Genomic DNA, 23,607 nt, shown 5'->3' with positions numbered 1-23,607 from the left:
GGCATAACCTCCAGTTCTTTGAGATTCTCTGATTAATTTGAGGAAAAAACAAAGTTATGTATTTTGAGAGAGGATGCATGAAACATGTTCTTTTATAATTGATGGGGAAAGTAAAGTCATAACTTAGGACTGCACTATGTTGAGGAGAGGGTAAAAATTTATTTCAGTGGAGCACTGACATGCAAGTAAAATGTGTATTCTAATATTATTATTCTAAACCTTGACATTTGTGTACGTTTTTAACACTGTTAATGACGTCCTTAATAATTAATAGTTTATTCTCTGTCTCTTTGTATTTTATTATAAAGGAGATTAGAAATAGGACTGGATTCAAAAATAAAAGAGCCACATGTAAAACCTATTTTTAAAATATAGCTTTTGCTTAAATCGAGAATAGTATTGATTATTTAATATCATTACATTGAAATAAAATGAAATGGAGAGTGAAAAGGGGAAATGTACATGCTAATTACACCAGAAAAAAAGAGTAAAAGCAGGTTGAATGAATTATGATCGCCATTGTAATGAGACATGACACTCAATCTGTAATGGAACACATGGATAATAGGACAGTGTACTTAAGGGGCAGCTTTTTGATAAACACCGAAGATGACATAATTACAGTGTCAGTAAAAAAAAAAAAGCTGACCTTGATTTCTGGATGTGTTTATCTGAAATATTATGGGAAGTTGTTCACTAAAGAAAGATGAGTTAAATCTTTGAAGTGAAAAAAATATATGCATCTACATAATAACCAAAAAGCAATTTGTAAAAAAAAAGTCTAAATTAAATAAATTCAGTGTGTATATTTTGTTGTGTTCTTGGACAATTATCAGATACCAACTTGTGAGTGAAAAAAATTAATATTTTATTTTACAAATCCTTATGTACTTGTTAGTCAGGATATTAGAATGTCTGTCATTTCCTATAATTCATATTCAAGTTTAAGTCTAGCAAATTATTGTCATCAGTTCACAGGAAGACACCCAGCCTCTGGTGAATTGAATTTTTTAATAAGGTAATCACTCATTTATTACAAATCACAATATCTACAAATATTTTGAGTTATATATTTCCTCTAAAATTTTGACTGACCAGAAGGCTCTCTTTTGAACATATACAATTAAAATGAAATAAATACTAAGATAATTTTAAAATCTCTGTATAGCTCGATACTACCAATAAGAGAGTTTCTGTAAACATAAAGAAATGTACACTGCTAAATTTTGAGGATTGCTTACTTTGGGAATTAAAGTATATATTTGTATGTGTGCTGGAATTAGCCAAGGTAAAATTAAGCCTACAAAAAAATTAGAAAACTTTAGATTTCCACTCTGTTTTAAGAGTATACTAAGCATGATTCAAGAGAGTGTTAAGAAACTTTATATAGATATTTTAGTGAATTCTAGAAAAATAAATATGACAATATCTAATGCCAGTATTTTCCATGTATTCCAATTCTAAGGAAGTGCATTCATTCATAAACTCACTTAACAGATACTTAGAGCCTGACCTATTTGGCAGACTCTTTGTTAAAAGCGAGGGAGAGAGAAATTTCCCAGCACCTACTAGGAAATTCAGAGAAGAAACTCAAGAATGATAACACAGTTTTGGGACTGAAATTATGTGTCTTCACAGAATGCTGCAGAAGCCCGGTGCAGAGTGCTACTTTTGTCTTAGAATGTCAGAGAAGGCTAGGACTCAGACTCATCCAGAAGGATGTGTCAGGCCCAGCAGGAAGAAAGGGATTTCCAGGCCTGTGACAGCAAGGACAGACACAATAATGACAAGTAAGTAGAAACCAATGCTGAGTCGCTAGATGTGGCAACTGATAGAGAAGGGGTGTTAGATGGTTAAGGCAGAGTTCAAGGCCTGGTATCATCCATACCAAGAAGATTCAACTTGCAATCAATAGCCATCAAATGATTTTGAACAGGGTAAGATACACATGATTGATTTCTATTAAAAGTGCACTTTGAAAGGAGTGTGGATGATGGAGTTAAGAGGGCAAATGAGAAATTCTGGAGAGGAGAGACGGAGAAAGTGAGAGAGATGGAGAGAGAGAAAAAACTTTAAGGGTCTCTCTCATTTATCTACATGAGAAAGGTAACTAGGGCAATAAAACTGAGAGTGGAAATTAGCAAAATGGAAAATATATGCCATAGAATGTAAAGAATAATAAAATATAACATTTTAAAGCACTATTAACTTTAGTGGAAGAAATAACAAACTTAGTAAAGCAAAAAAAATCAAAGATGCAACATTTAACCAATATAAGTAAAAGAGGGAGTTATTATTACAGATGCTTTATACGGTAAAAAATATTACAATATAACATTTCTACTGACAAACTTCACATTTTAAAATTTCACGATGAAGTTCAAATGGTGTCACTGGCATCAGTGTCCTTCCCAAAGTGCTGTGGAAGAAGGAACAGCAGTCTTATTTAGGGGCCCAGTGAATAAATACACAAATGGAAATGTTTCTTAAAATGCTTTAGGTGTCCGGTCAGTACAACATTGATATCAGGTGTGGCAGAGAGCACAAAATACACCTTAAGACCATAAATACCAGTACAAAGTCCTCAATAAAATAGTAGAAAACCCACCTAGTTATATATAAATAATAATGCATCCTCACAAACCTGGGCTTGTTCCAGGAATGCATATTATTTACTATTAAAAATAATCAATACCATTGAACATATCAGAACAAAGAAGACCAAAGTGATCATCCCAGCCCATACAGAAGAGTAAAGCATTGTAGTTCACATCCATTTGATAGAGGACTTTACAGAAAAACTCACACTAAACAACATGAGTGTTGAAAACTCGTGAGAGCTCTGCCTCTAGACTGGGAAGCACCCTGTCAACGCGGTGTTCAAAACCACAGGGGGCAGGGTCGAGGGTCTGGAGTGGGGATGGCTGGGGTGGGGGAGGGGGGCAAATGGAGACAACTGTGCTTGAACAACAATAAAAAAATTAAAAAAAATAAAATGGTTTAACTCATGCAAAAAAAATATAGGAAGGGCTACTGAATAACAAGAGAAAGTCAAAATCCCAAGAGAAGAATGATGGACAGACTTGAAACTCCATTTATAATAAATGATAACCAATTAAATATAAAAACATGGAAAGTGCCCCAGATGTAGTCACCGGGGGAATGCAGATTAAAGCTGGCATATGACCTGCCCCATGAGAACTGCGGAAATTGAATGCGGTTGTGAATACGAAGTGTTACAGAGCAATTACAAGCATCATCTTGTGCCCATGTGGATGACAACTAGTTACAAACCCACTTGGGAAATGGGCCTTTTCTACTGAAGATGATATGATGCGGCCAGTTTCCTGCTAGGTGTATACCATAGACATTTACGCACAGAGGCACCTAGATGTTATGTACAAGAATGTGCTTAACAAAAGTAGTTGTCGTCACCCAAAATAAAAACAAAAACATGCATCCATATTACAATACAAATAAATTTTTAGCACATTCCTAAATGGAAATACTATACAAGGTGCAGTGAACTATATCTCTATGTACCTGCATTGTTTTATAAGATCTCAAGATTCTTTTGTTGATGAGACTGACCTTGGGAGAGATGAAAAGAGGTTTTATTGATAACTCCAAGTCCATAGGGGTTGCGCCCAGAGACAGGGAGACCACCAGCTGGAGCCAGAGGGGTAGCTTGTGCGTGGCAAGTGGGGTGAGGTTAGCCAGGATTTGTGGACAGGCTACTTTGAATAATTTCAGCGGGCCCTGGTGCAAGGAAGTCCTGAGGTGTCTGGTCTGTAGTCCTGGGTGACTAGTGCCAATGTCCAGTGCCTCGTAGTGTGGGGCACCTGGGGAATGACCTGGACTTAATCTGTTGCTCATAAAGAGGAACTGACTGACTTCCAGGCCAGGTGTCCATGCTGGGTCAAGAGAGCATCATTCAAAGAACAAAGTGTATTACATAGGTGAATTGCAAAGACAGATTGCTACACATATAAATAAAAAGCAATGGTGTGCTGCCATGGTAGCCAGCATGATGGCTTCAAGGAGCAGACACCCTGGGCAGTGGCCTTCGCCCCCACCCTATGGAAGAGAAGACTGCACCTTTCCCATGGAGAATGGACAGAGTTGGGGTGGTAGGAAGGGAGGAGGGGAACCCTCTTAATTTTACATCTTCAATAAAGTTTACCATGGAGCCCCCTCTTCTCATGCGGGTCTTAGGACATTCTTCCCCTTGCCACCTGCAAGGACTCCACTTCCGCTGACAAGGTTACTAAACAATGGGATTCCCGTTCTGGACTCAAGGTCCTGCAAGTCCAACGTGATTCCTCACTTGAAAAGAGAGTGTAAGAGAAAAACGTCCTGAGGATTATTAAATAGCTGATTGTGTGGGTCTTCTGGATCACAGGGTAAAAGTAACTGAGGAAAATATGGGGATTGTCAAAAAATCACACGAGCTTTTTAATTCTAAGAAGCACAGTGTTAAGTTTAGGAGTATATTAACTTACTCCCTACCTGTGTGTGGCTTTTACTTTTTCATGATGAGTTTACAAATGTTTCTCTTACTTCCCAAATATCTACTTCATGATGCTTTTTCTGGAGACCTTAGGATTCCTGAGGTTTTTATAGTAGAAAGTGAACTGGGTCGTTATTGAGGCTGTTCCTTAATGAAGGGAAAAGTGGGATGTTACTTGGCTGCGGGCAGACTGCCCCGGTTTTGCCTGCAAAAGCCTACTTGTTTTATAGCAGGCTCTCCTTCTGACCAGGACATCCCCTTGGATTCTGGCCTAGTATCTCCCAATCTCTGAGCTACAACCAGTATTTCGTAATAACGCTTTGAGTTTTGAACCTCAACCTGCTGATGCAATCGGTAACCTAGAGCTATTCTCTCTTCACACTAATGGGACACTGACTATTTCTTTACCCAAATCGGTCTGTGCCCTATTTTAGTCACTGGTTTGCTCACGTTCTTTGAAGTTGCTCTTCTGAAGCGAGATTTTAGTATCTCGGGTTCTATCTGCTTTTCTTACTGAAATGTTTTTATCCCAGTGTTTGTTTTTTTTTTTTCAGAATATATGTTCTATACATTGGGGGATTTTTAAAATTGTATTATTGTTACTTTTTTTGGCCACTGAAGGCAATAAGAAAATTGAGTAAAGGTACTTAAAATAGATATAGCTCCATCCTCAAGTAGAAAATCTATTTCTACAGAAATGAAAAGACAAAGATCCCCATTTTCTATTACTTTCATACTGTAAGTGTGTTGTGATGGTACTAGTGAGATTTCAATGACCTAATCAGCAAAGACTTAGAATTCTCATTAGCAAGCGCTGAATCAGCATCGTAAATGATCAGCCTAAGATGAAACCATATCTGATTATAATTTACTTAGAAGTACATAGAAAAAAACATAACACAGTAGTTCTTTATGTGCTAATAAATCATTCATTTTATATCTTCTGAGTATATTTTATTTTACCGCTTACAAAGTAGCAGCTTTTAAGTACTCGTTTTCATCTTGTGATACATAAGAACTTCATCTCCTACACAATGCTAGTGCTGATGACATATGAACAAATGTTTTAACACTTGATAATTTAGAAAAAATGTGGAGATGTAGGAGAGTTTTTAAAAATTAATGTGTAAAGAGCATGCAGGTAGAATTTAAAATATTTTCATACTTAAAATCTCGTAAAGAGTAGTCATTTGGTAATTTATGTCAAGAATTATTTGTATTTTGACCATTGGTTAATTCTATCTTCTATAATTTATTATGGATATTTGACCTATATTGTTAATCTTTTTTTTTTTTTTAAATTTTGGCCACTTAATACCACTAAAAAAATAGCATTTCCCATTTCTAGTTGGTTAGTATATGTTAGAGCATGATTTCATAAGAAAGCTTTTGAAAAGCTTCTTATGAAGGAGAATTACCCTGACATGGAGGAGAAAAGGTTGAAAGAAATAGAAAGCTACAAGGAAAAAATTTTAATTTATCACTGACAACCATTAGTTATTTCCACAATTTAGATGTTGGCTTTTGAAATATTAATATCCTTCAGTCTCCTTAAAATGCAAGAATTTGAAGCATGAACAGATTTACTCAATTTTATTATATCATTCTCACAAAAGTTCCACTTCTGAATTTGCTTAAAAGTAAGATATCTTTACTTCCAGATTCAAAAAGAAAAATATATGTAACTCCCAAACTGTCTTTTTAAATGACAATCTGATTTTGATCTTGAATTCTCCAAAAGTAGCTTTTCTCTTAACATTAGATATATTTGCTGCTGTGGTAGTTCAACATTTATATTATGTTTAACCACTAAATATCTGATGCATACTTCTGTATATAATTGGTTATTTATAACTCTATCTAGAATTAACTCCTGCATGTTTATACAGCTATCATAATTTTAATGCAGGTTAGATGATGATACATTCTTTCCATGTAATTTATCTAAAATTGTATTATTTCACTTTTATTTATTTTATGTGGAGTGCTATTTGTTTTATAATCAATTTCATTAAAGAATAATTTATATACAATAAAATTTAAACATTTTAATTGTTTACTAGTTTTGGAAAGTACATACACCCATGTGACTACTAACACAATATGAAATTATAATTATATAGTATATGATATAATGTCAATTGATATAATATATTAATATAATATTAATTGTATCTAATAATAGTACAGGTGTTTATGAGTCAGGATCTGCCTGTATGTGTTTAACCTTTACCACAGTCAGGACACATGGCGGTACACAAACACTCCAAAATTGTGTCCTGCATTTTTTGTTGTTGTAAAGTCATTCACCCACCACTGACCTAGCTGTTTGTTCTCCGCTGCTGTAGTTTTCCACTTCCGGACTATCACATAAATGGAATTGTAGAGTCCATAATCTTTTGACACTGATTTTTTTCATTCAGCATAATGTATTTTATATTCACCTAAATTGTTGTGTGTATAAACGCCCATTCCCTTCCATTGTTGAGTAGAATTCCATTGTGTGTTTGCCCTACAATGTGTTTAACCACCCATTGACTGAAGAATAATAAAGCTCCTATAAATACCTGAAGGCAAGTTGTTTGTGTTTGTGTGTGTGGTTTGCATACAAATTTTGATTTCTCTATGGTAAATACTTGGAAGTGGAATTGCTGGATCATGATATAGGTGTATGCTCAACTTTGTAAGAAAATACCAAACATCTCCAGAATTGTTGTAATGGTTTTTGCGTTCTCATCAGCAATGCTGCCAGGTGCTTTACCTCTTTATTATTACCTGTAATTGTCATGTGTTACCAATCTTACCACATACAGTTGTCACTGGTGTGTAGATATATCCCGTTTTGACTTTAATTTTCACTTCCTAAATGCTGATGATTTTCAATAATTTTTTTCATGTGCTTTTGTGGCAGCTGTGTATCTTCTATGATGAAATGTTTCTTGAAATACTTTGCACAGTATTTATTGGATTTTCTGTCTTCTTGCATTCCGTTTTGATTGTTATTTATATATTCTAAATTCAGGTCTTTTGTGACATATGTGATTTGCAAATGTTTCTCCCAATCTATAATATGTATTTTCATTCTCCTGTGCCATCCAACCCATTTTCTTCCATTATGTTCTGAGACCTCAGGCAGATACTTCATGCTTATAGTCCAGGGTTTTTAGTTGTATCAGTAACATAGACAGATATAGTGTGGATAACTACCTTACTTAAAATGGAAACATAATCATTTTTACTTAAAATTTTTTTCAGATTTATTTTGAAATAATTGATGTGCATTACCATCTAAGTTTGTGGTGTACAGCGTGATAGTTTGATTTACATGTATTGTGAGATGATTGTCACAATAGGTGCAGCGAACATCCATAATTTTCTCCTAGAATACAAAGAAAAGAAAGAAAAAAATTCTCCTTCTGGTGAGAACTCTTAGCGTTTATTCTCTTAACAACGTTCCTGTATATCACACAGCAATGTCAACTGGAGCCATCATCTTGTGTGTGGCACCCCTGGTACTTACCTATCTTACATCTGTAAATCTGCACCTTTTCACCACTTTCTTCCAATTCCACCTCTGCCACCCTCCACGTCTGATAACCACAAGGCCAAAGGTCTGAACTCTATAAGTTAGTTTGTGTTTTTTTGTTTCAGTTTTTTTTTTTGTTTTCAGATTACACATATAAATGATATCATACAGAATTTGTCTTTCTCTTTCTGGCGTGTTTCCCTTTGAATAATGCTTTATGTCACGAATGATAAGATTTTCTCATTTTTATGGCTGAATAATATTCTATTGTGTGTATTTATATGCATATCTAATGTATATGTATACATATCCTGTTTTCTTCAGGTTATTGTAAATAATGCTGCTATGAAAATGAGGTGCACATATCTTTCCAAGTAAGTGTTTTCCTTCCAGTTCATTAGCTTATTTTTTAACTGGGTTATTATGTATTTATCTATTTGCTATGGATTTGTACAAGATCTTTTTTTTATTTTATTTATTTATTTTTAGAGAGAGAAGGGAGAAAGAGAGAGAGAGAGAAACATCAATGTGTGGTTGCTGGGGGTCATGACCTGCAACCCAGACATGTACCCTGACTGGGAATCGAACCTGCGACACTTTGGTTCACAGCCCGCGCTAAATCCACTGAACTACGCCAGCCAGGTTTGTATGAGATCTTGATATATTTTGGATATTAGCCTTTATCAGTTATATGGTTTGCAAATATTTTTCTCATTCTTTAGGTTGTCCTTTTCTCTGTTTTTATTTCTTTTGTACAGAAACTTTTTAGTTTGGTGCAGTTTCACTTGTTGATCTTTTATTTTGGTTCTTATGCTTTAGGTACCATATCTAAAATTATTAATTTTTTTCTGACAACCTTTTTTTTGGTAAGTTGCCAGTCTTATTTTTGTTTCTTTGAAGTACATATGCTTTTTTCTTATAGATGCTTTTAGGATTTTCTTTTTAAGTAGCTTTACTATGTTTTCCCTAGATGTAATTTTTATATGCTTATTTTATTTTGAATTTTCTGAGATTATGGATCTGTTTGTGGAGATATTTCTCAGTCCTTAACTATTCAAATATATTTTTGACTGTGTCTTCCATGTTTTCAATGCTCAGTTATTTTGTTTGTGTATTTTAATTTGGATATGTTCTGACTTATTTATAGTTCTCGAATATTTTCTTCTGCTGTATTCATTCTGCAATAAGTCTCACATATTGATTGTTAATGGTAGATGTTATATTGTGTATTCCAGAGTATCCATTTGATAACCTTCGTAGACTACAGCTCTCCTTTTACACTGCATATATTTTAACCTCTACAGTCCACATATTCATCAATTATTTTATACTTTAACATCTTTGTAAATTGCAATATCTAGATCACCTATAGAGTTGTTATTGGTTCTTTTTCTATTAGTTTCTGTCTTGTGGTCTTCATTAACCATATGCTTGTTCATTCAGACTTTACATTAAACAATTGCAAAGGTTCCACATATGTTCTAAAGGAGGATCTACTCTTTCCTCGACTACACAGATAGTGCTGTGAGGGCTTCGGTAACCCCAGCCCCACAGCCGGCCGAGTTGGGCTGTGGCTACGTAAGCTGTGGCTGCAGCTTCGTGAGACTCGCCCTGTCTCTGGTTTGCCCTGTCTCTAGGACACGGCTCCCAGGGCTTTCTGCGAACAGTAGGGGGAGCTTTCTCGCTCCTCCACAAATGTTGTTTTCTTTGCAGACGGATATCATGGAAGTTTCAACTACGCTTTCCAAGGGTTTCAATTTTACTTGGCTTTTCAGCCAACCCACCCATGCATTTTTGGAATTTGGAAATGCCTGTGCTAGTTAAGCACTTGTATTTGAAACCTCAAATCTTTTATTCCATCAGGCAAGATTCACACCAAAACCAAGACTGTTTTCTAATTCCTGTGAACACCAGCGGCAGCCACCTGAAATCTCGTTTTTGTCTGGGCCGTGGATCCGCAAGAGTTCCGGAGGGAAAAGCCGCTGAACCTGACTATTTTCCTGCCTCCTCCCCTGGGGATTGTTTTTCTCCCTAGCCACCGCAAAATCCTGGGAGTTTCTATTCCATCTTATTGTTTTACTTGCTTGCACCTTTCAACTTTGAAATATAGAAAATGCCTTTAGGAAAAAAAATCTATGTATTTGAAGGCCCTGATGTCTCCAATTTTATTATCCTGGCCCCATGTAACTACTCCCATCTCTGCTGGTTTCTTCGTTCCTTCAGCGATATAGTCAGCCTTGGTGCAGCTCATTTTCTGACATTTGGACCTTGTTCCGAATCGACAAAGGTCCTTAAAATCAGCTATAGCTAATGGATTTTTTCTTCAATAGAATTTTAATCTGTCTAGTCCTTACCAAAACATTTCAATTTGTGATTTTATAATTTATACAGTTTCTGCAGCTGCAAACTCCCGGGAAGTGGAAATTGTCACACCTGTTTTACCAAAGCCGGGATCACAATCATGGAAATTAAAACACACAGAGACTGAGTCATACATTCAGGGTTAAAAGCAAAATCATTAAGCTGTATTCTAGACAGAAACATCTCAATGTCATGATGTTTGACTCTGAATCAGAATGTAATTTGGGACATTTTAAAAAGTCAGTAACAAGCATGAATACTCAAATGAATGCTGTTTTACCCATTGGCATCTCCAGGTTCTGTTGCTGGGTCAACTGTTTAATTAATCTTGTTTTGCTTTTTGTTGCAGGCATCGGTATAAAGTTTTTTCTGTCATTTACATTTAAATAAATTATATTTTAAAAGCATAACAAGGTGTTAGACAAACATTTCCATTGTGAACTATTCATCCGAATGCATCCGGATTATCTCATATTCATGGATTGAATAAAAATAACAAAAGAAAAAGAAGCCCAAATCATCAAGTTCATTAACAGAGGCACCATAATATTGCTTTTGAAAACACAAACAAGAAAAAAAAACAAGTCATCAGCTGAACAGTTTTAAGCAATTAAACTTAGGTTGGAAGTTGGACTCAGTAGAGAAATACTGATATCTTTCTACCTCTCTGTATAAGAAAGGACATTTCCGTTTTCCCCCCCACATTCATTTCAGTATCCAGACAAAGGAAACTCATTTCAATATAAATAAATAAATAAATAAATAAATATAAATATCCTTGAGCAGCTCATCACATTGCTTCCCCAAGGAAGCTGTGAGTTAGACAGCAAATTAGGAGTGAGCACAGGGTCCTTGCGGTTATTCCTTTCAACATGCAAAACAATTATTCTTTTTAAAATGAGTTTCGCTAATGTGCCTTTGAGATGATTCATAGTTCACCAACAGCTGTTTACCTTCAAGCCCACCGCAGAAAATTCACCCTTCTGTCTGGTCGCATTTGAGTTCTACATAAACATGCTCAGTGAATTCTCCTGGTGACACGCTAAAGGTTAGATTGTCTTTTGGCAATGGATTTCCAACCAGGTGGAAAACGGGAAAAGAAGTGGCAGAAACTTGCAATAGCAATTAAAGAAATCAAATTTTAATTGGCCTCCAGATGTGAATATTGTTATTGGCTAAATGCTAATTAAGTGGGATAAATTACATGTTATTAGGATGTTCCTAAAATTATGCAATGTTGCCTTTATTTTCTGTGTTTCTATAATTTTCTAGATTATCATTTATCTAGTAAAATATACAGTGTAATATAAAGAAATAATTACTAATATAATACACATATTTAACATTTTCGATGTGAGTACAGATTAAAACTCTTTTGAATATTTACAGAAACAGAAATGGTGCCTTTTTTAGGGTCATAATAAAAAATGTAGTGCAGAATATATTATGGCATTTTTATAAGGATGGGCTAAATGTAATAGTTCACATATTGCAGCTTAGAAAATACACTGAATATAAGAAATATTCCATTTTCCCTACACTCTATAAGATAAACTACACACGTTTTATTGTGCCCATTTTAAAGTAAAAAAATATTATGATAATCGGCTTCTATGACTTAACCTTTGTTACACAACTGGTAGTTTTAGAACTAGAAACTGTACACACATATATCAAAACTTTAAACCATACTGCTTCTACGATGTATTTTACTGCACTTCAGCTGTAACAGGGGATTTCTATATTAAAATATGAAACAGTCAAAACCATCCTGTATTTTTTGAATTTCCTCCTGTTTCAAAGCCTTACTTAAGATATATCAAAAATATGACACAGGCTTTAGAACACTCTTTTCAAATTAACAAGTGAAAATGCAATCCAAATAGTTTAACGTGTTCTGTTATTCTACATTTTGTTTAATACTGAAATTGGAAATTCACACAAGCAGAGGATTCTCTTATATTCAGCACTGTGCCTGTAAGTGGCAGTTTCCTCCTTTCTTTTGCCAGAATATTTCATTGTATGGTGTGTGTGTGTGTGTGTGTGTGTGTGCGCATGTGTGCATGGCACATCTGCTTGAACAGTCTATTCTTAGATGAATTCTTAGGTTGCTTCTGTATCTTGATTCCTGCATATAACACTCCCATGAATGTAGGAGTGCAGGAATCTCTTCAGTGCCCTGTTTTTTTTTTTCTTTGCACATAAATCCAGAAGTGGGATGCTGAATGCTCTAGTTAGTTCTATTTTTATTGGGATGTGCATTATGCAATATATAAGTAAATCAAATGATCACTTGTTGGGAACCGCCCTGACTGGTATCAGAGGCTGAAACCCCCGCCTAGGCTAAGGCTAAGGGAACGCCCTTGGAACCGTGAGCCGGCAAGGAGATAAAAGCTTATCTTCCTGGCAGGAATGCTGCTTCTGCTGCTGAACCCCAAAAAGCTTGGTCGGTTAGCCAAAGACGGGTAAGATTCCCCACGGGGGGAACGACCCAAGCCAGGCACGATCACTTTGGGAGGCCCCCCAAAAGAAGGACTTGGGGGGCTGCAGCAAAAGGGGGTGATGGACCCTCACTCCTCGGCTTTGACAAAGTCTGAGTTCTCAGCGTCCGGAAGAAAATCTTATCTCTCGGTGGCCTTAGTTCCCGTGCTCCACCTAAGCCTGAAACAATGAGAGGGTAGTACAGCTCGGTACTGGGAAGTACGGATTTCCCAGGGTGATCAGGCCTAAGAAAGAACATGTAAATTACTGTGAAACCTTCTTTGTTTAGAATGCTCTCAGTTGAATGAGAAGGGTCTTAGGAGGAAGTTAGTTTGTTCCTCAGTCTTACAGCTCTTTGACCCCCCAACTCAATAGACGGGCAGAGTTCTTTGTTTTCTATAGTTCCTTACTTCCCCTAATGAGTATTGTACTTTACCTGAGTTATTATGTAGCATGAGCCCAATAAAAGCAGGTATGGACTGTAAATCGGGGCGCTCCTCACTAGAAGGGGTGGCCATTTCGTCCCTACTTTTCCACAGAAACTAGTTTGTCTCTGTGCATGTTTTTTCTCGCGTGTTTATCGTCGAGCCATCCACAGCGTTCCGTGGTCACTGCTGGCCGGTGACCCATGCGCAACAATCACTTTGTATTTTAAATTACAGTGTTACATGTCAATGATATCTTGATGAAGCCTAAGAGGAAATATAAGGATTAAGTAAAAAAAAATCAACAGCAACAAAAAAACTTAAACCCTTAGAATTAGACACTATAAAGAGCTTACAAAACTCAACAGTAATAAATAAAAAAATAAATAGTCCATTAAGTAAATAGGCAAAAGATATCAAGAGGGATTTCACCAACGAAGAGTTAGCGATGGCAAAGAAGCCCATGAAACAATATTGGGTATCATTAGCCATGAGGAAAATACAAGTGAAAGTTATGAAGGAATATCACTATACAACTATCAGACTATTTCAATTAAAAAAATAGGGACAACACCAAATACTTAAATGTGGAGAAACTCTACCACTCTACATTACCAGTAAGAATGTAGAATGGTGTAAGCACCCTGGAAAAGAGTTTTGCAGTTTAAACAAATAAACATGCCATCATTATACAATCTAGCTGTTGCACTCTTGGGCATCTACCCCAGAGAAATGAAAACTCTTTCACATAAAAGTTTGTACAGAGTGTTCATAGGCACTTTATTGGTAATAGCTCCAAACTGAAAATAATCCACATATCTTTCTCATTGGTAAATGGTTAAACAAACCATGGTACAGCCATACCATGAAATACTACTCAGCAGTAAATAGGAACAAACTATTAATACATACAACAGCTGGGAAGAAAGTCCGGAGGATTATGCTGATAATTGAATAAACCCAACCCTAAAAGTCTACATATTATTGTACTTCATTAATATAGTACTCTTAAAATGACGAAATTGTTAAAATATTGAATGGATCAGTGGTTGCCCGGAGTTAAGCATGAGACAAGGATGGGTTGAAAGTTGGGTAAGTACGTAAGGGAGATGGGGATGTTTTATTACATGACTGTATTTTGAGATGTTGTAGTAGAGTTTTATTACGTGACTGTAGTTTGAGATGTTGTAGTAGAGTTTTATTATATGTTACCAATGTAGAAAACAGGGTTAAGGTACACAGTTTAAATTAAAATAAAGAAATTAGTTTTCAGACAAAGCCTAGTCTAAACAAAATCAAAAAACAAATTTCTAATACATGATAATAAATCTTATTTTATGTAATAAAATTTAAATTCTACTCCTTTATTTTTAAAATCTGGATCATAGATTTATCTTAGAAATGCTCTGCGATTTTGGAATTTTTGGTCCTCTTGGCATTGGAGGAGACAAAATTAACATTCTATTTTTAAATGACACCAAAGAAATATTTTCTTGAAAGACTCAGGGTCTAATATTACTATATATCTAATAATTTAAATGCTACTTAAGGATATTTTATTCAATAGTAAGCATGCTATCACCCCTAGATAATTCTAACATATTGTTTTCTTTTTTCTTATTATACAAAAATTATCATTAATTGTCTCAAAATAAGAAAGTGTACCTCCTAAGTTTATCTAGATAATGTACCTTATTTATAGCTGTATTAACTGTTAATCTTTTTTTACCATATAATTGTTTTTGATACTTATAGTTTTCATATTTCAAAGTATCGGGCTTCAAAGTGTAGCTAATTATTGCACTGTTTTGTTATTGCCATGACAAAACTTTAGTCTTCGGTTGACAGCTAATCTGTCCATGGACTCTGATCCAGCTCAAATTCCTGCCAATCTTCTTTCACTCATTAAGCTCCAAACATATCAGCCTTTTTCCATTTTTCGAACATCAAATGCTTTTCTGATTTGTTATCATTGAACTGAAATATTCACCAGCTTCCCCTTCTCACCCCAGTTTCTTTCCCAGGGACATAATGTGTTATATTCCACACTAGGTTAAGACACTATTTTCTCCCATGAAAATCCTGTTTTTTCAAAAAGTTCATTCAAACAAAATAATTACTAAATTTAAACACAATAGTTACTAAATGATCATTGTATAATTAAGCATCTCATTTCTTGTCTCATCTCCATGAGAACGGGAGTCACATATCAGTTTTGGTCACTGCTTACTCACCATTACATAGCAGTCTCCTTGACACTGAATACATACTCAGTAACGCACACGTAGTTTTTACTCCTATACCATTTGGGGCTGTAATAGGGGAACGAGCTTCGAAATAGAGTTCTATGAATTCTAAGCAACACTTGCCTCCCTGAGCAAGAAAGCTTATATGTGCTCCATAAAAGTGGACAGTTTAAGTGTCAGAATAAAAACTACCAACTTTTCAAGCATGAACTCTCCCTGCCCCTATCTGGATTTGTGGTTAATGCTGAATGCAGGTTACAAACTAAGAAAATCATATTAGTAGAGATGAGAGGGGTGAATAGAAGAAAGAGCTTTAGGCTAGCAATGGGGAAATTACTATTAAAGATCCTCTAAAAAAATCTTTCGAATGTAATTAAAATCCTATTGTATAACAGAAGGTGAATGGCAAAAAGGAAAATAGAATATTCTCATGGACAATTTACAGGCAGGCTGATGAAGCCATTATCAAGAAATATCATATAAATTAAGAACAATGAAATCCAGGTCTAGAAAGTTAAAGGAAAATGCTTTAAAAAGCATTATTTTCCTAGACTTGAAAAATAAGTGTGCATGAGCAGCAGGCAGGTTTGCCTGGAAGATCTTATTTCTCCCCCTTTTTTATTGCCTGTTGCTAAAATGGCACCAGGTCAAAACAATGTGATACTCTGTTGATAGCATGGCTATAAATACATAGATTTATTGATAGAATTATGACACTGCAGACGCTTTTCAATTAGTATTAGAGTCATTAACTAGGCAGGGAATATATGGGTAGTGGCACTTTATTCAATTATACTTATAAAGATGTATTACTGCAGATGATAAGAAGTAATAGAAACACTTGTATATAACAGTACTTAAATGAAATACCAATAAAACGCTGCTTTTTTCCCTTCTCCAGCAATATAGCTGATAGAGTTTTGCTACTCCCACAACTCTAAATCTTCAGGGTTGGCTCTGTTCTCTGGGTGTTCTTGGCTTCCTGCTTAAGTTGCAAGGGACTGAGCTTTGCGGTGTTGACAAAATCACACAAAGCTCTTCCTGCCAGTTCTGCACGACCTGTTGTTTCATATGATTCAATGATCTACTCAAATGTCAGCCCATCCGGGAGACTTTCTCTGGCTCCCGCATTAAGAATATCTCCCATTTCCTAGTACCGTTTACTCACGAGCCCACTGTTTCGGACTGTGAGGAATAACAGTGCCCAGGTGTGCAGGACTTGGACTCGGCAATTCTTATAATGACACGTAAGGATGCAAAAGTTGCACACAATTCAATGGCTGGTGATAAGAAAGAATCTCAGTCAAGTCAGCAGGGTATTTTTCCCTATAAGGAGAAGATGATGGAGGTGTTCATGATTACAGCGTATAATGGACACAGTGAAGTCAGTGTCCCAAGGCCTGGCTCATGAAACCTTAAATGTAGCAAATGGTAGACAGTCAGGAGGTGGGTATACTAGCCAGGAACGCAAGACTGCCATGACTGATGGACTCAAGCACAGCAGATCATATTGTCGTTGGTGGAAGGGAGGTCCTTTTAGGGCATCACAACGAAAGCGTTCCAAGGACGTACACACGAGAGACTGTGGTGTGGCCATATGGTTGATTTCTGTGACAATCTGCCCATGGATTTCCAATTTCCCATCTTCCTCCATTCAGCTATGCACATAGTCCATCCGTGTCCTCAGCAAGGCCAAAGCAAAAGCCGGGGTCCAGAGTTTCTGCTTCATATGAAGGCTGGGTTCTTGTGAGTCCGTGCAGACAGCCACGGGCCCCAGGAGCTGCCACACCCACATGGCTGTGTGTTCCTAGGTGAGAAAGAATGTGCACACACACAGGGTGGGTGTGGGTTCCAGAGACAGGGGCGGGGGGAGAGAGACAGAAGGGGAGAAAGCGAGGAAGAGCTTCTTCATCCCACTGGATTTATACTGGCTTGGGTTTGGGGCAGACCATGCACATTTTCAAAAGAACCAATCAACTTCCCAAATTTTTGTGGGCTTTTGATAGGTCTACACCCCCTAGCAAGACTGACAGACCTCTTTAGTCAAGTACCTTCCCCCACACTCCCCAGCAATTGGGCCCTGGAGGGAGGGAGGGAGGGAGGGAGGGGCGTAAATCCCTTTGGTGGGGCGAAACTATGACCCCTTAGGGTGTGAAGCTGGTGAAGCAAACAGGCTTATGCTCCCCAGTTTATTAAGCACAACATGTAATTTCCCTTGTTCTCTTTATTCATAACCAGTTAACTACCTGGGGTAAAAACTTGGTAAGAAAGTGTTTATTACTCGTGCATCCATTCAGGGTAGTTGGTGGGGAATAGAAGTGTATTGGCACAGTCAGTGGGTGTTTCCACAAGGCTTCCTGAAGGAGCTTCTGGGCTCGGGATGCCATTGGGCCTGTGAGCATGGCTGGGCCTGTGGTCCCCGAGTTCTTAACCATGACTTCCTCCGGAAAACTGCAACGCCCGGGCTATGTACCAAGTCCAGTGTGGGGAAGGCAGCGTTCCCTCCGAAGCCCACTACTAAAGTTTTAGAATTGCCCATGATGCAGCCCGAAGCATCGCAAAGAGGATTATTGTCTGGAGTTCAACTCCTCAACTCCATCACTTGCTCCTTCGGGTGGAGAATGAAGTATAAACTCTCCTATATGGCCCTGGCTGGCGTAGCTCAGTGGATTGAGTGCAGGCTGCAAACCAAAGTGTTGCAGGTTTGATTCCCAGTCAGGGCACATGCCTGGCCATGACCTCCAGCAACCGCACATTGATGTTGCTCTCTCTCTCTCTCCATCTCCCTCTCTTCCCTCTCTAAAAATAAATAAATAAAATCTTAAAAACAAAAAACAAACAAACAAAAAACTTTCCTATCCTGTAGGCCCTCCAGGATCGTGCTTCATTATGCGCTGTCCCATGAGCTTCACGGTGATGATGGCGTGGCTGTGGCACCCATACCCAAGTGCCACCCCTGAGGGCTGCAGACAGAGTCCGCAAGGGGAGGGCAGCACTCCAGGCAGGATCCGCAGTCGTCAGTCCGATTCACAAGGTCCCTTAGCATGTCCTGGACAGTCTGAATATTTTAGGTTGGATCTTGGTTTACTAGAGGATTGCCTGAGGCAGTTACTTATAAATAAACAGTTTGTCTATGACATTCCTTCCTCAGCCTCAGATGTGTGGACGACGCCCGAAGGCGTTCTGCGTGGACTGCAGGGCCTCTGTGATGTGGCCCAGTCAGCGGAACACTTCCCAGTGGCTGAGCAGAACCTGAAGGAAGCATCAGGCGGAGTCCCGATCGGGCGAACTCTCTGGATGGAATGTAAGGCCCAAGGAGATCCATTGGCCCAGCACTCTCTGGGCTGGTGGGCGCTATTTTCAGCCTTGACCTGGATCTGGAACGTGGGGCAGTGCTGAGGTCCTGATTTCTTCGGAAAGAGTGCCAGGCGTGCCTGGGGGCTCAGACAGCTCCTTATTCTCCCCGGCTGGGTACTCCTGGATCCCGAAGGCAGTGGATTCCCAACGTGCTCGTTCTGGGCTGAGCCCAGGCCAGTCTCACCTTTCGCTCCGGACAGACGGGTTTCGTTCCGTTCCTCCTTCCTCCGCAGAGGGCACTTCTGGCCGAGCCCCGCGTTCACTGAAGTGCGTGCGTGGAGCAGACCCGATTGTTACACAGATGTCCCGTCTCCACAGGGATTTGTTTGAAAAGGAAATCATCTCAGGCAATAGCATTGTCATAAAATACTAACAAATAAAAGAAAAATAACATCTGTTTATTTTTTCTCAGTCATCTTTTCCGTGTTTTTATTTTATGATTTATAACAGCGTTTGGATTCTCTATGCCTTTCAAATTTTCACTTTATTTGGATTGAGGTGAACGGGAAGCTGAAATATTGAAAACAGTTCAAAATAGTAGTAAATAATGACAGTTACACATCCAAAAGAACATGGAATTATGACAATTCTTAAATGATACTTTCTTGTAATATGTTTTTTCAGTTTTTAGAGGCAAGTTAATGTGAGCAATTTATTATTATGGTATTGTGTGCTTTTAATGCTTGACTGCTGAAATGTGTGAATGATATTTCTGTTTACTCCAGTAACCTGCTATAAATCACATCTATCTCCTTCGGAGCTTCTTTAGAAGAACAAGAAGGGAGGAAACATTAAAATATAAAACCATAATAAATAAATTAGTTGTATTTCACAGGTTTAAACATTTTATATCACGTACAGAATCAGATAAAGGAGTGTATTACACTAAGATCTCTATACATTTTAGAGGAACATAACACTACAAAATTCAAATTAATTGATTGCACTTGTTAAAGCACATTAAATTTATATTTTAACTGTTTTATTAGTTACTTTTGAAGAAATAAGTTTAAAATTTGAATATATTTTCAGTCCTGAAGAATGGGCTTACATGATTCATACTCTCTTCTTGTTCCCCAAAAGCGCCCCTGCCTCCAATACCAGCCCCCCAACATTATTTACTACAAGATTATAATCAAATGTCTGCAACCTAGTAGTTCACTTCACCTTCAAGTGTGTTACTATGTTTTTCACATGTAATAAGCCAAAGTAATTCAGACACAAATGGAGAACTGGGATTTATTCAAAAACAACACCGATCTTGCGACACCAAGTAGGGTCATAGTTCAACCTGGCGGCGATCAGAACTGGACAGGAAGAGAAGTGTGGCCCTTGGGATAACTGAGAAGGGAAGAACTCCAAATTACAAAATATTTTTTAAGCCTGAGAATGGGCATTTTTTTAAAGTGTCCTCTGCAGACTTAAACACCAGAAAAGTTTGGCTGAAATGTAGAAATCGATATTAAAGGCGTTAAGGTCCCATCCATCCCCACTAATCAGATGTTACAGGAGTGACCGGGACAATACAACTTCATTTACATAGAAATCCATCTGCTGGTTCTTAATTACATCATTGTTTAAAATGGCAAAATTATTTCAGGGGTGACATTGGAAAGCTTGTGTTCTTTCATCTCAAGCCCAAGGAGAGAGGACATGCAGTATCAGAAGTTAATATCCTATGTTATCCTGCTTCTCAAGAGCAGAGAGAGATAAGTCCAGAAATGGCTTTGGTCTAGAACTTAAAAAGAAATCTTTTCTCTTAGGGATCAACCTCTAACCTCCACTAGAGCTTGATCTGTTGCTTAAATCCTGACAACTCTTCCACTTTAACTCGATGAACAAGGCCAGGACCCCTGTGGGCCAGCAGCGTTGGCTGCCGGGCCTGTGGGTCAAAGCCATGCTCTCAGAGCCCAGCTTTGCAGCCGTGTCCAGGAGGAGGGGCAGCCATGGGGGCTGTCAGAGCCGGCAGCAGGACCCTGGAGTTCTACGAGAAAGAAGGCTGGAGCTGCCACCAGACGGGCAAGCAGGCACTGGTGCCAGAAAGCTCACTGATAGGGATGGGGCCAGAGAGCCTGGGTCGCACTGGCGACAGGCGAGTGTGGTGCCTGTCAGAGAGGCCCCAGAAGATGACAGCAGCTCCTGGAGCCACAGAGACAGCAGTCTCCGGAGTTGCAGAAACAGAGACTCAGCAACCTGAGGGGATGCAGTGGCGACGCCAACCACAGGCTCCCACCCTGGAGGCGCACCAGTGCTGTGCAAATGCAGCTGCTGGTGCCCACACACTGGCGTCTGGTGCAGGCCTAATTATCTGTCCAAACCCCGGGGGTATGACCCAAAGAGGCCCATCCTGTGTGTCCAAAGGGCCACTTGGTTGTGTCAACCTCCCAAGAAGAGGGAGGAAATATCCTGTTAGACCCTGTGAGCTAGATGTGCATGTGACACAGAAAGGCTTTGGATGGGGTGTGTGGCAGCAATCAGAACAGCTTTGTCAACCCTTGGGTTTCTGGTCCCAACTATGGAAGGAGCTCAGAGGTATGGTACTCTTAATTGAAAAGCAGTTGGCTGCAGTGTATGCTGCCCTGTTGGCCACAGAGGCTGTACTAGGAACTGCCCCATGACAGTTAGGACCTACACTGAGGGGTTGGGCAAAACGCTTGTGAACTGTCCTCTGGACTCTAAATGAGAGGAGTCAGGGGTGGGGCAGCTTCGGTGGAAGCCTGGCCTCACCCGGCTGCAGCTCCAATTCAGCCATGGGTACAGACTGAGGGTGCCTTGCTGAAACCAGGCAGGGGAAAACGGGAATATTCTCTTGCCCGCTCCAGAGGGCCTAGAGCGAGGGCAAACAGCCACTTGGGCGTGGCCTTGGGAATTAAAAGCCTCTCACGTGTGTTGGGTGGCTCTTATTGCCCCTTGGGGGCCAAGGGGTGGAGAGAAACTTACAGATAGGACCCTGGGTGATGGGGACACATGCCCCGTTCTTAAAGGTGACGCATCCAGGGCCAGCAGACCATGAACTGCTTCTTGGTGGCACCTCTGTGATTTCCCTATGGCCCACTGTCAGTTCTGCCCTGTCACTGCAATTGGACGCTGAGCCCCCTGTCGAGGCACCAAAGGTCTGGTGTTCACGCCCAGGAAGACCCCTCTGCCAGCCACCGTATTGGCCAACCAGAAGCTGGCTTATATGTTGCCTGAGAGTCCTAACTTGCCTTTACTGGTGCCTATAGCTGCTCTTTTCACCCTTAGAGTGCAAAGTAACACCATAGTAGACTAGGTTCATACCCATGCCTCACTGGCTGACCAATGAGCATGCGGGGTCTGCACTGAACTCCCCCTGAGCTCGTCAGCCGGCCTCCCATGGTGCATCTCTCCTGCTTCTGTCTCATATTGGACTTGGCTTCAGAAACAGTGGAACAGTGAACGTCCCTTGTGGAGTGCTACCTGGACTGACATCTATGCTGGGGCCAAGCAGTGCTATGACCCGCCCAGGCCGTTAAGCAGCTACTCCATATGGGATGGCTCAGAGTGGCTCACAGCCAGGGCTGTGGAGCTGGCTGGACCAGTGCCCCTTTGCACTGAGAACGCCAAAGGACAAGCCCAGGTGGGCTGGACTCAGACCCCTATTCTTGGACATTGCCGGGTGGCACAGGATGATGCATGGGCTGCTGTTCCCACTGGGACCCTCTGGGTGGGTGGCCCACATGAGTGGCCTTACTGTGTGGGAATTGGACCGGCCATTGTACCGAGGGGTGGCCTGATTACCTGTGTCTTGGCTGTGTGCTGTTGAAGTTTGTGCTGCTGCTGCGGCAGCACTGATGTTTTACTTCCTCACTGCTGTAGCCTGTACTGCTGTAGCCTGTACTGCTGCTGTGGGTGATGGGGGCAGGGCTCTGCCCTCCTCGCCAAGGGAACTTCGCAGAAGACACCCTTACATAGATTGTAAGGTGAGGAACCCAGAAGGGATGGATTGCAGGGTAAGTGGAGGCAGTCTGGCTTCCTGGCCCAGGTGTGTGGGTAGCGAAGGGAGGCAGTGTTCCCAGAGCCTTGGAGGGACCTGATCAGTAGTGTTCTCATCGCCTTGAGACTGGTTCCGATAAACTGTTCCCATAACATGAAGTGAGCTCACATGCACAGGATTATGTTATGTTATATTATTTCCAGCATCTTTCTGGCTTTGTTCCCCTCTAGTACTTAAACAGGTAGGGACTCCCTGCTGGGGGTGATGGTGATGAGAGACACACAAGGGGACAGGCGCCAGGATGGGTGTCACGCTGGGGAGCAGGGGCCATGACAGGAGACATGCAGACAGACACGCAGCTTGTGGAGTGCATGGCTCGCCCACCCGTGAATAAAGGCAGGCCAGACGTCCCCACGGCTCCGTGAATATTTTTCCATCTGCACAAATACCATGGACCTGCCTGGCCTTGAAGGGTCGCAACACAATTATGTTTTCAGTTCCTTGCTCTTCCTCTTCTCCTTGTGGCATCCCTAGGATTCAGATGTTGGAACATTTAAAGTTGTCCCAGAGGTTTCTAAGCCTCTCCTCATTTTTTTTGAATTCTTGTTTCTTCGTTCTGTCTGGTTAAATGTTTATTTCTTCCTTCTGCTCCAAACTGTTGATTTGAGTTCCAGTTTCCTTCCCGTCACTGTTGGTTCCCTGAACATTTGCCTTTATTTCACTTTTCATAGCCTTCACTTTTTCCT

This window comes from Phyllostomus hastatus, unplaced genomic scaffold (genome assembly GCF_019186645.2).
Source record: "Phyllostomus hastatus isolate PE091 unplaced genomic scaffold, TTU_PhHast_1.1 phas_contig_159, whole genome shotgun sequence".
Lineage (NCBI taxonomy): Eukaryota > Metazoa > Chordata > Mammalia > Chiroptera > Phyllostomidae > Phyllostomus > Phyllostomus hastatus.
The sequence above is the reverse complement of the archived record's forward strand: the minus strand, read 5'-3'. Positions refer to the sequence as shown.